General features: G+C 43.5%; 1 long non-coding RNA gene across 1 annotated transcript; it reads right to left on the bottom strand.

Moving 5' to 3' along the window:
• Positions 1-3,888: 3,888 nt before the first annotated feature.
• On the bottom strand, positions 3,889-11,552 carry LOC133759249 (uncharacterized). Its single transcript, XR_009865885.1, has 4 exons — positions 11,411-11,552; positions 6,913-7,026; positions 5,897-6,001; positions 3,889-4,043 (listed from the first exon to the last, which is right to left on the bottom strand). It is a non-coding gene; the product is annotated as an uncharacterized LOC133759249 (long non-coding RNA).
• Between the last annotated feature and the right edge of the window lie 4,177 nt (positions 11,553-15,729).

The raw sequence follows: 15,729 nt of genomic DNA on the forward strand, positions 1-15,729 counted from the left end.
AGGTTTAAGTGACACACATTCATCCACGGGGCATGAAATTGGCAGATGAAAACAGTCTATGACTTCATCTTTGTTTTAACTTACATCCTCCAGTCTAGAGACCAGGTTCTCCCAAGGTAGGAGGTCAGCATTGAACTACAGAAGGGAATGCCTGAGAAAGATTTCATGACCTCCACACTCAAAAATCAAAGAAAATAAGTCACAGAACCACACCACATCTGCTGGCCACATGTAAGAATAGAAGACAGACACCTTAGAGCACAGATCCTAAGTGAAATGTTCACCTTCTACATGTTTTGCACCTCTCCTCACCATATACGGAAGTGTAAAGCTTCATGGCCACAATGTCATATCTGAAAATCTGAAAGTCAAATGTATTTCAAAGGACAGATCTTCTTGGTCTTCAGCAAGGCGATAGGATATAAATACCACATAAGCCATGCAGTACTTGTACCTCATTACATCAGAGCCAGAACACTTAGCCAAACACATAACGTCAGCAAGGAGCTATGTGAACATTCTCACAATGCAGATAAATAAAGACAATGAATAGTCTCTCGCCATTTCTGTAAGTTTTCATCACTGAATGAGAATATGAAATATCTTTCAATTCAGTTATCTTATTAGAGCTTAGAACTAAAAATGAACTTATGGAGATTTAGGGGTCATAGTTTGAAATGAATACAGACAGGGAGAATGATATGGAAGGGAATATGGTTTAGGATGCAGTTGTTTCAGAGAACAGCCCAAGTGTACCAAGATACTATACCCTTTTTTTCTTCCCTAAACCCAAATTCTCATTGTCACTTGTTTTTAGAAACATTATTGATTCCATTCATTCCCCTTTATTCTACCAATAGCATATTATTGTCCACTTTTCTCTCCTAAGGCCCAGAATAACATTAGACTCATTCAATAGGCTTCTGGATTCTAATGTCTTCCAACCTAGTGTAATCAGCTGAGTTTCAGGTTAACTTGCCAGAGATGGTAAATCATTCCTAAGGAAGTACAAAGATTGAACAAAACTCTGCTGCTCAGAATCCCATCTTCAATGACCACAGGGCTCTCGTCTGGGTTAGTGTTAAATCTCCTAACTATGTTCCCCTTTTCCTTCACTACAACCCATTCTCTCTCCCTTGGGCTTATCTGGCTTAGAAGTTTTCAGTTTTTATTATCTATATTTTCTTCCTCTATACATGAATGAGATGACTTAAAGTTTTCTTCTATTTAAATTCCTTTGAAAACTTAATTTGAAAAATCAAAAGAGAAAGCAGTAACAGAATGAAAACAAAATGTGTGCTTTTTATTTAAACTCCAAAACAACTAAAAAGAAGTTTGAAATAAATGTGGAGGTGTTTCAGTACCATGACAACTGTGTTGGATTTCTAATCCCAATGACTTAGATTTTTCATTCTATTTTGTGATGTCTGTAACTGTATTAGTAACAACTAATGTTACTGACCTGGATAATAGGTATTACCAGTGTTTCTTAGCTTTTCAACAGCCCTGCAAGTTAGGTGCAGCTGCCTACTTTTTATTGATGGTGAAACCTACACTCAGGGCAAGGTAAGCTGGCTTGTTCTAGATCACTCAGACTAGCAAAGACAGATCCAGAATTCAAATCCTCCAGTGTTCTGTGTCGTTTCCACACAGGTCCATGTCTCTTAAGTAAGACAGTGGCATGGGCCTTCTATACCAAGGAGGGCCATAGGAGCTGTGGGACAAGATGTTCTTTCATTCTGAAAGCTCAATGTTCTTCAAATATTACTATGATTTAAAAGCGTATTGGGGGAGGGCAGATGCCATGGTCCAGCAGGTTAAATCACAACTTGGGAAGCCCACATCCCATATCAGAGACCCTATTCCAGTCATGGCCACTCTGCTTTTGATCTAGGTCCCTGCTAAAGTATCTTAGGAAGCAGTGGATGATAGCTCAAGTACTTAGGCCCCTTCTACCCATATCTGGACCAGGCCAAAGCAAAGAACCAAGAACTCCATAGCTCTCTCGCTCGCTCTCTCTCACTCTCTCTCTGCTCTTTTCCTTTCTTTTTTTTTCAACTTTTATTTAATAAATATAAATTTCCAAAGTACAACTTTTGAATTATAGTGGCTTTTCCCCCCATAACCTCCCTCCCACCCACAAACCATCCCATCTCCCACTCCTTCTTCCACCCCATTCTTCATCAAGATTCATTTTCAATTATCTTTATATACAGAAGATCAACGTAGTATATACTAAGTAAAGATTTCAACAGACTACACCCACACAGACACACAAAGTATAGAGTACTGTTTGAGTACTAGTTATAGCATTAATTCACATAGTGCAACACATTAAGGACAGAGATCCCACATGGGGTGCAGATGCACAGTGACTCCTGTTGTTGATTTAACAACTGACACTCTTGTTTATGACGTCAGTAATCACCCGAGATTCTTGTTATGAGCTGTCAAGGCTATGAAAGCCTCTTGAGTTCACCAACTCTGAACTTAATTAGACAGGGCCATAGTCAAAGTGGAAGTTCTCTCCTCCCTTGAGAGAAAGGTTGCTCCTTCTTTGATGGTCCGTTCTTTCTGCTGGAATCTCACTTACAGAGATCTTTCATTTAGGTCATTTTTTTTGGCCACACTGTCTTGGCTTTCCATGCCTAAAATACTCTCATGGGCTCTTCAGCCAGATCTGAATGCCTTTAGGGCTGATTCTGAGGCCAGAGTGCTGTTTAGGGCTTTCGCCATCCGATGAGTCTGCTGTGTATCCTGCTTCCCATGTTGGATCATTCTCTCCCTTTTTTATTCTGTTTTTATTCTATTTTATTCTTTTATTATTTGCAGACACTGGTCTTATTTATGTAATCTCTTTAACACTTAATCCTATCAGTATGATCAATTGTGAACTGAAATTGATCACTTGGACTAGTGAGATGGCATTGGTACATGCCACCTTGATGGGATTGAATTGGAATCCCCTGGCACGTTTCTAGCTCTACCATTAAGGGTAAGTCCGAGTGTCTGCTCTTTTTCTTTCTCTCCCTCTCCATCTCTATATCTCCAACACTCTGTCATATAAAAACATAAATTTTTAAACAGTATTGAATCTACATATTGGGAACAGCAGAAATAGTAGACTAGGACTTCAAAGAACTGCATCAGTGTCTACCCCTCATGCACTGTGGACTCAAGTCACATGTCTGTCACCGTACTTCCCATACTTTTTGGCAGTTTCTTGTTTTCCAGGTGGAGCTCCTGGAGAGCTGGGGTAACATTTCAATCAACTCTGCATCAACAGCATATAACACAGCACCAGTCGCATCTAGAGAGGAGCTCTATGTAAACATGTGCTCAGACGTTGAAAAGAGAAAACATCATCTCATGGGCATTCCTGTCCCAGTAGCCTCTCAGATCCTCTGCCTTCTCCATTTTGAAAAATCCTCAGTAAAGTTCCTTCCTGTAGGGGGATCCTGACAACTCCCTCAGAGTGTTGAGCTGTGATGGACGTGGCAGGGATAAGGAAGCAATGTCACCACATGCTGCCTCCAAACCAGTGCATCCGCACACAACGTCAGTTGTCACACCCATTGGAACTGTCTGGTTTGGGGCCATCTTTCCTCACCAACTTGGACACTTCCAGGGCATAGATCAGGTTTTACTGCCTATTGCCAATGCCTAGGGCATTATTTGCAAAACTAAGTACACCTAGGAGAAAATGTTGTGAAAACCTTTCTAAAGGCTGAAGATGCATAGAACACTATTATCACCACTGCTTTGGTGCAAGGGGAACCTTTCTTTTCTATCTCCTGACCTAAAAGGCTGAACTGTGAAGGTAATGATTGGCATCCCCAGCCCACTTCCAAGGGTTTACATACCATTCATGCCCACATTTACCTGATGGCATAGCTGGGAGGGCAGTTCCAGGGTCCAGGCTCTGGGGTCTGGAGCAAGGTCTCCTGTGCATATCCCCTCCTCTTGGAATAGGTCTTCCTTGGGAGAACAAGGCAGGTCTGTGTTTCTTCTATTAGTCCCCTTGTTCAGACACCCAAGGAGTTCTGGAAAAGGGTACTGTTTCATTCCTTGCTGCTGTGCACATTCTTTGCTTTTCTCTTGAGCTTCCCGAACTCAGCTCATTCAAACCCACTTTTGTGACCCCAGGATCCACTATCACCTCACTCTTCTCCCTGTCTTCCTTGATCTCCCACCCACCATACACTGCATCTCCCATTATACTCTCTTAGTTCTTCATTCTCTGGTCAAAGGCTCAGCAAGATGTTCATGAAGGAAACAGATACTCAGGGTTGGGTATGCTCTTGACCACGGTTATTAATGGTCTCTTTTACAGCATCTATTCCATAAATGACTCGGAGACACCCTAGAGCATGACGTGACCTCATAGACCTACAACAGTTTCCTTACTTTTCAACAAGATAGTCAAGGCTCAGGAAGGATTAGACTTGCCTATATCTCCACAGCTACTGGGATACAGCACCATCATTAAAAATCTTGGTCTCAAGACATCCTGAGTCTCAGAGTTTCCTGAGTTCTAATTTTCAGAGGCCTTTGAAAGAAAAGCAAAGTGTCCTTATGCCATTATGGGAAAAAAAATGAGGCACCATGCCAATAGGAAATGTGTTGTTATGGATTCTACAGCTATGTGAATTATCATCAGGCAGTTTTAAGTCACTAGATGATAAACTGGGACCTGGGAACACAGGAGAAAACAATCACATTCATTAGAATTATCAATTATAATCATAATGCACTTATGTTGTTTTTTTTTTTTTATTTATTTGACAGAGTTAGACAGTGAGAGAGAGAGAGACAGAGAGAAAGGTCTTCCTTTTTTCCGTTGGTTCACCCCCCAATGGCCACTATCGGGAGCTATGCCGATCCGAAGCCAGGAGTCAGGTACTTCTTCCTGGTCTCTGACACGGGTGCAGGCGCCCAAGCACTTGGGCCATCCTCCACTGCCTTCCCGGGCCACAGCAGAGAGCTGGACTGGAAGAGGAGCAACCGGGACTAGAACCTGGTGCCCATATGGAATGCCAGCGTGGCAGGCAGAGGATTAACCAAGTGAGCCACGGCGCTGGCCCCAACATTTATGTTGTTATTTGTGCATGTTTGGCTCATGTGATAGGAGATGGCCTTCAGGAGAGCAAGAACTGCTGTCTGTCTGGGTCATATAGTATCCCCAGTGCCTTCACAAGTGCCTGCCATGAAACATTCATAGTTGTTGAAATAAGATGGACTAAAATAATTACTTTTCTGAACTCACAACTCACTCTGAACTCACTACTCCAGAGAGTAAATGGGCAAAAGTGGGGAGAGTGGGCAGGAAGCAGATGAAACTAATAGAAGTAGTAAAACAATGTGCAGATCTGGAGGAAAGTGAAATAAGGATATGGGCCAGAGAGGCAGCTGCGACGCTCAGGGAGGTCAGAAAGCCGACTGAGACGTGGCTTTTTTAAAAACATGTCTTGGCCAGCACCGTGGCTCAATAGGCTAATCCTCCGCCTGTGGCGCCGGCACACTGGGTTCTAGTCCCAGTCGGGGTGCCGGATTCTGTCCTGGTTGCTCCTCTTCCAGTCCAGCTCTCTGCTGTGGCCCCGTAGTGCAGTGGAGGATGGCCCAGGTCCTTGGGCCCTGCACCCGCATGGGAGACCAGGAGGAAGCACCTGGCTCCTGGCTTCGGATCAGCGTGGTGCAGCGGTCGCAGCACACTGGCCGTGGTGGCCACTGTGGGGTGAACCAACGGAAAAAAGGAAAACCTTTCTCTCTGTCTCTCTCACTGTCCACTCTGCCTGCCAAAAAAAAAAAAAAATTATAAAAAAAAAAAACATGTCTTGTTATTCTAGGTCCCCATTAGCTGCCAGACGCATCAGATCTCAGAAGGGAACCCCAGAACCTGGCACTGATGTCACTGCAGGTGGCTCTTCCACGTGCGGCCTCCTCCTCAACACTGTCAGTGAACTTGCTGCTCTCATCTTCAGTGTCATCCCCATGGCTGCACCTGGAAGTCAGTTCAGAAGACAAAGGTGATTCCCTTCACAGATGGCTTCCAGACAGCAGGTCAAATGACACTCTTTCCCAGCTGCCTCCCTACAGGCAAGGCCCTCAGACAGCAGGGCTGGCAAGGAGGACAGAACTCAGCCTTCTCCTTTGGCACTGATTCTGTGTACACAGAAGCCTACACCTCAAGATACAACATGGCTTAGACTGCATAGATCTCTAATTAAGTTGCCAACCTTCAGATAAAGTGGCTACTTTCTTCCTCATTTCAAGACAGCCTGACTTCTACGCATTCCTGCCACTGATTGTTACGCAACGACCTTCCCTTCTTTAACAGGGACAAATGACTAACATTTTCCCTAGCACTGAGTTCTGAGAAGGCCCTTCCTTTCTTGGGGCTTAAGACAGCCCTGTTCCCCTCACACTTTTCCACTGTTGGAGTCAGTTGTGCATAGGGTAACAACCTTTATAAGGAACTCCACTTTTGTGGTCTTTTGTGATCCAGAGCTCCATGACTAGTCAAGATTCAAGGCACAGAATGGTTCACATGTTTCTTTATCCCTTCCTCAACATCCCCTCCTTCCCATATTTCTCAAACTCTTGTCTAATATAACCATCTTTTGCCTGAAGTGTTTCTTGCATTGCTTTGTCCACAAGGGACTTTTCATCCATCCTTTCAGTCCCCAAAGATGGGCACAGTCACCTTGTGGCCAAAACACCTATACTCTTTTCCAAGGATAGGGAGCCTGCGGTACAGGCAAAGCTCCAGGGCAGTGCTGAGTGGCAGAAGGAAGCTTGTAAAACAGACACCAGGCATAGGTGGCTCCTAAACACCTGAAATGTGGCCACGTGACTGAGGAACTGTATTTCTTATTTTATTTTATTTAAATTATTTTGTATTTAAATACTCACATGTGGCTGGTGGCTACCATATTGGAAAGCACAAATCTGGGGTCTTCCTTTTTACATCAGTTAAAATTTGTCCAATCTGAGATCAAGAACGGTTGTTCACATGACTGATTCTTTCTGAAAGTAGAGGCATTAATTATGTTAATTCACGGAACACCAAAAAAATATCTTATGACTATCTCTGTGTCTTACAGAATCTGTGCAACTTACAGAATCTCCAGATCTGATTGTGATCCTGGCCTCAACAACTAACTCATTAAACTCCTCTCCTTAGCACTGCATAAGTAGGATTCAAAGGGGTTAGGTCACTTGTCCAACATGACCCAGGTATCCCTGACAAGGGTAATGCCAAGAAGTCAAGTCTCTGATGAGGTCTTTGCTAATTATATACTGAAGTGATCTTTTGTATAGAAAGAGAATTGGAAATGAAAAAAAAAAAAACAACCTGGTGTTAAAATGGAAATGGCATAGAAAATTAATTAATTTGAAAAAAAATTATGTAGGATCTCTGTCTTCAATGTGCTGTACATTGCTATTTAATGCTATAATTAGTAATCCAATGGTAGTTTTTTCACTTGATGTTGCTATATGGGCAAAATGTTGAAATCTTTACCTAATATACACTAAACTGATCTTCTGTATACAAAGAGAATTGAAAATGAATCTTTACATGAATGGAAGGGGAAAGGGAGCGGGAAAGGGGAGGGTTGCGGGCGGGAGGGAAGTTATGGGAGGGGGGAAGCCATTGTAACCCATAAGCTATACTTTGGAAATTTATATTCATTAAATAAAAGTTTAATTAAAAAAAAAAAGAAGTCAAGTCTCTGGGATCTAAGACAGATGTGACTGTTTCTTCTTGTGACAGATGCAATCTTTATCTTTGTTTCTTCCAAAGTCAAAGCACCTGCCCTTGAGCAGACACCTGTAAATGGAAGGGCTCTCATGACAATGAACAGCCACCTTCAGTACATGAGGTGACCAGGAGCAGTTCATGTCTCCACTCCAGGTTTTGGTACCTGCAGGTTCACACCAGAGTATTTTCAAAAGCCCTGGTTGACCCCATCAAGAACTAAAAGGGAGTCAGCATGCTGTTCTAAGAACTTGTGTTAAACTCACCTTGGCTGGCACTGTGGTGCAGCAGGTTAATGCCCTGGCCTGAAGTGCCAGCATCCCATATGGGCAACAGTTCAAGTCCAGGCTGCTCCACTTCTGATCTAGCTCTCTGCTATGGCCTGGGAAAGAGTATAAGATGGCCCAAGTCCTTGGGCTCTTGCACCCGCGTGGGAGACCTGGAAGAAGCTCCCTGCTCCTGGCTTCTTCGGATTGGTGCAGCTCCAGCTGTTGAGGCCAATTGGGGAGTGAACCATCAGATGGAAGACATCTCTCTCTCTCTCTCTCTCTCTCTCCCACTCCTCTGTGTAACTGTGACTTTCAAATAAAAATAAATAAATCTTTAAAGAAAAAAACTCACCCTTGGAGTCTGTGTTGTGGTGTATCATGTAAAGCAGCCGTATGGGTGCTAGTTCCTGTCCTGGATCCTCTACTTATTTTTAAGATTTACTTATTTATTTGAAAGTCAGAGTTGCAGAGAGAGAGAGAAAGAGAGGAAGATTCTTCCATCCTCTGGTTTACTCCCCAAATAGTGAAAATGGCCAGGTCTGGGCCAGGCCCATAGCCAGGAACCAGGAGCTTCATCCACGATTCCCACATGGGTGGAGGGGCACAAGCACTTGTACCATGTTCCACTGCTTTCCCAGGTACATCAGCAGGGAGCTGGATTGGAAGTGGAACAGCTTGGACTTGAACCAGCACTCATATGGGATGCCAGCTGCTTTACCCTCTATGCCTCAATGCTGGCTCTGCTCAACTTCTGATCCACTTCCCTGTTAAAGGCCTGGGAAAAGCAACAGAAGATGATCCAAGCACTTGGGCCCCTGCTATCCACATGGAAGAGCTGGATGAAGCTGCTGGCTCTTGACTTCAGCCTGGCTCAGCCCTGACCTTTGTGCTCATCTGGGGAGTAGGCCAGCAGATGGAAGATCTCTCTGCCTCTCCATATCTCACTCTGTAACCCTGACTTTCAAATCAATAAATAAATCTTAAAAAAAAAAAACTCACCCTGGGTGAGAGTGGGGGTGACAGAGAAAATAACCCAACCCACCAACTTCAGAGAATTATTTTAGAAACCAGCACTTTGGAGGAAAGTCTAACATGTGTATATGTATATGAGAGGGTTCTTTAAAATGTGGAAAGTGAAACTACAAGATTGTTTGTAAGGAAAAAATTAAAATCTATGAAGAGATTTTTCATAATATACATTTTCCTATTAAACACACCTCCTATTCATGTACATAAAAATTTTTGTTCCAAAATTAACTTTTAAAAAACTTCATTTATTTGAGAAGCAGAGAGACAGACAGATAGCTCCTGTCCACTGGTTTACAGCTCAAATGCTCACAACATTTACACAACATTGAGCTGGGAACTCAGTCCAGGCCTCGCCACTTGAGTGGTAGAAACCCAATTATTTGAACCATCACCAATGCTTTCTCTCTGTATTAACAGCCATCAGGAGTTGGGAGTTAGAGATGGGTATAAAAAAACAAGTACTCCAATATGGGATGCAGGATTCTCAACTGGCCTTCTAACCTCTAGGCCAAACGCCCTCCTGTATACTGCTTATATCTGAATTCTATTTTCCATTAACTTTGTTTAAGTACCCATGTATATCTCATATTCTTATAATACATCTTCCTGGGAACTGTCCCCAACTACATGGAAAGATGTTACATGATCAGGGCAACAACTGAATTACCTGCAACTCTGAGATTGCTCCGTAATGAAAAAATACACTGGGACACCTCAGTGAAATCGCACCAAGATCCTCATAGAAGCCTGTCTCTTAATGGGCTCTGAAGGGAAGAACAGAACAAACTGAAAGATACCTATGATAATACCAGCACTGTGCCTCAGCGGATAAGGCCACCACCTGTAGCTCTGGCATCCCATATGGGCACCAGTTCGAGTCCCGGCTGCTCCACTTCCCATCCAGCTCTCTTCTGTGGCCTGGAAAAGCAGTGGAAGGTAGCCCAGGTCCTTGGGCCCCTGCACCTGCATGGGAAACCCAGAGGAAGCTCCTGGCTCTGGATCTGTGCAGCTCCAGCCATTCTGGCCATCTGGGGAGTGAAGTAGCAGATGGAGGACTTATCTCTCTCCCGCTCCCTCTCCCTCTCCCTCTCTCTGAAATCTTTTTTTTTTAAAAAGATACATATGATACAGTAAATTGTTACGGGGTTTCCCATTTCTTCATAGGGTCAATTCTCCTATCATCTACAGCAAGAGAGACTTAATTCAATGCATTCATTCATTTATTCCTTCGGTAAACATTATAACCTACCAATGCATTTATCAAACCCTTATGGACACAGCACTGAGTGGAATAAATAGTACAGTCCCTGCCTTCATGAAGTTCAGTCTGGAGAGAGGAGATAATAAAGGCATAAACACATTTGTAGTATGCCCTGTGGTGACAAGGGCTATGAGGCAAAAGCAGGACAGAGGAATTAAATGGGGAATGGCACAGGACCAAAGCTTTTCAAAGCTTTTCACTTTGGTCTCAGGTGAACCAAACACAAACAACACAGAATTAGACACAGACCATCCAGATATTAGAACAACAGCAACACTAAGGACAATTTCCACTTATTTTCATCTATAATTCCTGGCACAGGGTGGCTATTGGCCAGCAGCAGCTGGTAAGATTTCTGTCTCTGTCCTTTCCTTGCTGACAAAACTAGCAAACCTGCCATTTGCCCTATGAGAATCCCACCTGAAAACAGTGTCAGCGGGCAGCCTCCCCAGCTGAAGTGAAGGGTGAGGAACACAGCAGAAATGCAGGTTGGTTCCTGCATCCCTTATTTGCTCTGTCCCCACTGCCAACAGTACACCATTTATGCAAAATCAGATTCAGCCACACTTATGCCTACTTTTCCAGAGATGATGGGTGGAAAGCAAGGAAATCCCCTTCCTAGTATCCCTATTTCCTGAAAGAAATGGTTTCTCTGGGAGAAGTAGCTGAAATCTGTCTTAGTTAGAAAGGCACAGGTTCTAAAACCAGATTATGTGGTTAGAATCTCTCACTTAATAGCAGAGTGGCTAGCAGACATTATTTCATCTCCCTATGACTTAATTTGCTCATCTGTAAAATAAGGATAATAGTAGTTATTTACTGTTCTTAGTGGGTTCAGTGAATTAACGTATGTAAAGTACTCTGAACAGTGCCTCACACATAACTGCTCTGTCTACATGAGCATAAACCATTGCTAGTCATCCCCACACTATGCTCTAAGCTCTCAGGAACTTCATCTTGCCCTCTGATCATCTTATGAGATACCCCCATAGGCTAAGCCAGCTCCTACAGAGCCCATCTGAACCAACCTCAGTCCTTCTGTGGAAGGTATTATGTCCCTCAGTACTCACAGTGAAACTTTAATCCCATTACCTTAGCATTTGGAGATGGGATCTTTGGGAAGAGATGATTTAGCTATGAAGGTAGGTTCTTCATAATGGGATTAGTCCCCTTCTAAGAAGAGACACCATAAAGTGCTCTTGTTTCTTTCTCTCTTCTCTTCTCTTCTCTTCTCTTCTCTTCTCTTCTCTTCTCTTCTCTTCTCTTCTCTTCTCTTCCTCTTTCTCTCTCTCTCTCTCTTTCTCTCTCTCTCTGCCAGGTGAGGACACAGCAAAAAGGTAGTTTTCTGCAAGGCAGAAAAAGAGCCCTCACCACACTTTCAAGCCATATTGGTGCCCTGATCTCAGATCCCCAGAATTGTGAGGGAAATAATCTATGGTCTTTCTGCCATACAGACTATGATGTTTTATGGTAGCCAGAGCTAACCACAACACCCCAGTGCTAGAGGGCCACGAGTTACTCTGGTGCTATAAATTCTCCCATTTCTGAGTGCAGAAATTTTGCATAAAGTCTGTGAATAAAAAAGGATTTAGGAGTGAAGCCCCACTCAATCAAATATCAACTGAAATCTTGATCTCTATTTAATCTTTGAGTTCATCTGTTTTCTGACTGGATGATCACACTGTGTGCAGTACAAGATAGTAAAATGACAACCCCAAAATGCAGAAGTTGTGATGAGACAGCTCAATACCTGGAGCAGAGAAGGAGAATCTACTCCATGACCTTGATCCCAAAAGGAAATTGAGTAATATGCACTTACAAATGAATTGCCAGCAGATTCACTGTCACCTTCCTCAGGAATTACAACCTCATGGAGAAGCAGCACTCACTACCTTCAGGGTCCCTCTGGGCTTCAGGGCACCCAGGAATCTGCAGAGCATGCCTATGGCTGATTTTTAGCTTGGCTGACCAGCCCCCTCCTCTAAGCTACTTTTCTAAATGACACTGAGATGACATCGGTTCAGTCTCAGCCCTTTGCTGCTGGGAATTATACACAATGTTGTTATTTGCTAAGCTGTTCCAAGACTGGAATGTCGATCCTTTTATGGCATCCAGTTCTAGAAAAATACCCCAGTCTCCTTACCTGGGAGGGTCCTACTTGACCACAGGTGTTGCCTCAGGGGTACTGAGGGAGAACTGAGCAGCAGCTGGGCCTTCATTATAGCAGCCCTTCCCAGAGCATCCTTCAACCATTCAGGACCCCTGCTCTGCTGACAGAGCTGATGACTCATAAACGCCACAGACTCCTGCTTATTCAGCAGGAGTGACAGCTGGTAGGTGCTGTGTGGCACATCTTTGGGGAACCTGACATTTATCTCTCTCTGACATAAATGACTCTAGCAACATTCACATCTGGGCGGTCATGTAAAAGTTCTATGACAAAATGCATACAACCTAACCTCTCTGAGCTTCACTTTTGCTCTTTGTAGAATGGAAATGACCTTTATCTTCTAGAATTGTCAGAGGTGATGTGTGCAAAACTCATTCATTTAACAAATAGTTACTGAGTTATTGAGTGCTGAGTTGAGTGAAGCATGGTTCCGAGCATGGGTCCACTCTCATGAGGCCCATATTGTAGGAGTGGGAGAAAACAGCAGAGAAAGAAGAGAATACATGGCCCAGAGGTTGGTGGTAACTGCTGAGGGGAGAGAACCAAACAGGAACAGGAAAGAAGTGCTGAGGTAAAAGACTGCTGTGTCATACAGGTAGGCTGAGGAAGGACTCCCTGGAAGGTGAACAGAGCTCTGAAGGAAGTGAAAAGGTGGGCTTGAGGATTCTGGGAAAAGCCGTGCAGAGACCTCGAAGTATGAGAGTGCCTGAAAAGACTGAGGAAGAGACAGAGGACCAGGGTGGCTGGAGTTGAGAAAGGAAGAGCAGAACAGTATGAAAGTAGGTCAAAGTGTCAGGAGGTCAAACGATGCCAACCCTAATGTCATTAAGAGTGCATTTGCTCTTACTCTGAAGGAGACAGGAAGCTATGGGAAGATTTTTTGCAGAAGAATAACATGATCGAACTTAAAACTTCCATCTGGAGAGGTTCCAAGATGGTGAAATAGGGAAAAGCATACTGTTCTAGGATAGGAGTAAATAATAAGAAAAAAATGTAGGAAATACATTCTCAGGAGAGAATTAGAGAGCAAACTGCAGTGGAAATTCTATGGAAGGAAGAGGAATGGCATGGATCAGTGTGGAAGATTTGGATGTGCAGCATGAACACAGACACAACACATGACCCCAAGAGCCAGAGAAGGCTCCAACTTTGGAGACTGAGGTAAGATCAGATTGTAGAAACCCATGCCAACAGTGATACAGACAGAAGGAGATCATGGCATGAGTCTGGCCTGGAGCCCTAAGGGGGAGACGGTTCCCACTGACTCAGTAAAAAAAAAAATGGGAGCATGTTTCTCTCACCCCATCTGCAACACAACAGCACCCAGCAACTGGCTGAGAGAAGGAAGGCACCATTTCAGGCGTAAGTGGCAGCTATGGAAGCTTTTGTGCACGCACCCAGCAACTGGCTGAGAGGAGATGCCATCTTCTCAGCAGTACCAGGGGCGGCAGCTCGGGTGCACATACCTGGAACCCAGTGGGGAGAAGGCAGCATTCCGTAGGTGGCTGTTGTGCATGCATGTGATCTAGAGATTCCAGCAGAGGGAAAAATCCATGTTCCTCACTGACTTTGAGTCAGCTGGGAGGATTGAGCACCCATGTAGGAAGACGAGGTGCCCCTAGCCTCTCAACATATCACAGGCTCTGTGGCTCAAACTGCCAAGGCAGAGCACCCACAGGCAGTTGGCTCTGGGAACATCTCTGCCTCTCTGTGGACAGGACAGGCTAGCAGAGAAGAGTGGATGCTCTGAACCCTGTTGACTGTGGGAGCCTGGTGTGCTGAGACTTTGGGAACTCTGTGACTGCATGAGAGGGCACAAAGTGTAGCTGGGTCTCTGGCCAATCAATGTGAGCTGCTCCACACGCTGCTCAGAGCTCCATAATCACCTGGGATGGGTCACTGCAATGGGATCCACGACTATGCTGAGGACTACACAGATCCTTCGTGCTGTTTATAACTCAGCACAGAAGAGTATTACACCCATTCTGGGCTAACACCCGAGCACTGATCACCTTGGAAGAGAAGAAGAGAAGGTGTGATTACTCCAACAAAGGTTACCAAACGCTCCCCCTTGCTAAAAGGAAGATATCTACCATGCCCACCTTGGGTATTACCCTGGATACATGTCCCACCCTGGAGCACTGATCAGAGCTCCCAAGATACCCCAGCACAAACCTCAGAGTATTCACAGAAAGAGCAGATACCCTACTAAGCCTCAGAGGCAAGTTCAAAGATAAAAGACATAAGAGAAAAAAAAAACAATAAATATTTTCACAAATGCCTAAAATTAAACACAAAAATTCCAGAAACAAGAAAAAGGGAGACAACATTACCCCCCCTCTCTAAGGAACACAACACTTCAATATTAGAATATGAAGATGAAGAGATTGAGGAAATGACTGAAATGTAATTTAAAAGATTAATCATAGGATTACTCAGAAACAAATCCACAAATTAAAGAAATCCATACATGGCATGAATGAGAAATTATCCTGTGAAATTGAGATTTTGAAGAGAAATCAAAATGAAATATTAGAAATGAAGAATTCAACATGTCAAATAAAAAATACATTGGAAAGCCTTAACAACATACTTGCTGAACAAAAGAAAGACCATTGAAGCTAGAAGACAAATCTTTGTAAAGTTTTTAATCAGAACAAAAAAAATAAAGAAGAAATTAAAAAAATTATAAAGGTTGGAGATTTATGGTATACTATCAAATGACCCAACATACGACTCTTAGCAGTCCCTGAAGGTGTGGAAAGATAGAATAGATTAGAAGGCCTATTCACTGAAATAATTATAGAAAACTTCCCCAATTTGGAGAAAGAAAGGGACATCTAAGTACATGAGGCACATAAAACTCCTTATAGGCATGAGCAGAAAGGATCTTCATCACAACACATTATAGTCAAATTTTCAGCACTACAACATAATGAAAAGGTTCTAAAATCTTCAAGTGAGAAACACCAGATTACTTTCAGAGGCTTATCAATTAGGCTCACTGCTGATTTCTCATAAGAAACTCAACAGGCTATGAGAGAATGGAAAGACATAGTCCAAGTAGTAAGAGAAAAACTGTCAACCCAGAAGACTGTAACCTGCAAATCACTCATTTATGAATGAAAAATGAATAAAGACCGCCCATAATAAAAGAAATTAAGGCCGGTGCTGTGGCTGACTAGGCTAATCCTCTGCCTGCAGTGCCAGCACACCAGGTTCTAGTCCCCATTGGGGTGCC

This window comes from Lepus europaeus, chromosome 1 (genome assembly GCF_033115175.1).
Source record: "Lepus europaeus isolate LE1 chromosome 1, mLepTim1.pri, whole genome shotgun sequence".
NCBI lineage: Eukaryota > Metazoa > Chordata > Mammalia > Lagomorpha > Leporidae > Lepus > Lepus europaeus.